This window comes from Mandrillus leucophaeus, unplaced genomic scaffold (genome assembly GCF_000951045.1).
Source record: "Mandrillus leucophaeus isolate KB7577 unplaced genomic scaffold, Mleu.le_1.0 Scaffold554, whole genome shotgun sequence".
NCBI lineage: Eukaryota > Metazoa > Chordata > Mammalia > Primates > Cercopithecidae > Mandrillus > Mandrillus leucophaeus.
Genome location: NW_012105964.1, coordinates 1,095,458 through 1,096,152, shown reverse-complemented (window position 1 = coordinate 1,096,152; position 695 = coordinate 1,095,458).

Below are 695 nucleotides of genomic sequence, written 5' to 3'. Positions count from 1 at the left end.
AGCTGGGACTACAGGTGCGCACCACCACAGCCAGCTAATTTTTTTTTTTTTTAGACGGAGTTTTACTCTTGTCACCCAGACCGGAGTGCAAAGGCATGATCTCAGCTCACTGCAACCTACACCTCCCGGGTTCAAGCAATTCTCCTGCCTCAGCCTCCCAGGTAGCTGGGGTTACAGGCACGTGCCACCACTCCCAGCTAATGTTTTTGTATTTAGTAGAGACGGGGTTTCACCATGTTGATCAGGCTAGTCTCAAACTCCTGACCTCAGGTGAACCACCTACTTTGGTCTCCCAAAGTGCTAGGATTATAGGTGTGAGCAACCATGCCCTGCCTAATTTTTGTATGTTTAGTAGAGATGAGGTTTCTCCATGTTGGTCAGGCTGGTCTCGAACTTCTGGCCTCAAGTGATCCACTTGCCTCAGTGTCCCAAAGTGCTGGGATTATAGGCATGAGCCACCATGCCTGGCCGGATAAACAAATATTTATTGCTTATAAGTTACCCAGTCTGTGGTATTTTGTTATAGCAGCACAAAAACAATAAGACATTAATAGTTATTCCTTTCATGGATTGTGTTCTGTGTTATATCTAGAGTCATCACCAGGCTGGGCATGGTGGCTTATGCCTGTAATTCCAGCACTTTGGAAGGCCGAGGTGGGTGGGTCACTTGAGGTCAGGAGTTTGAGACCAGCCTG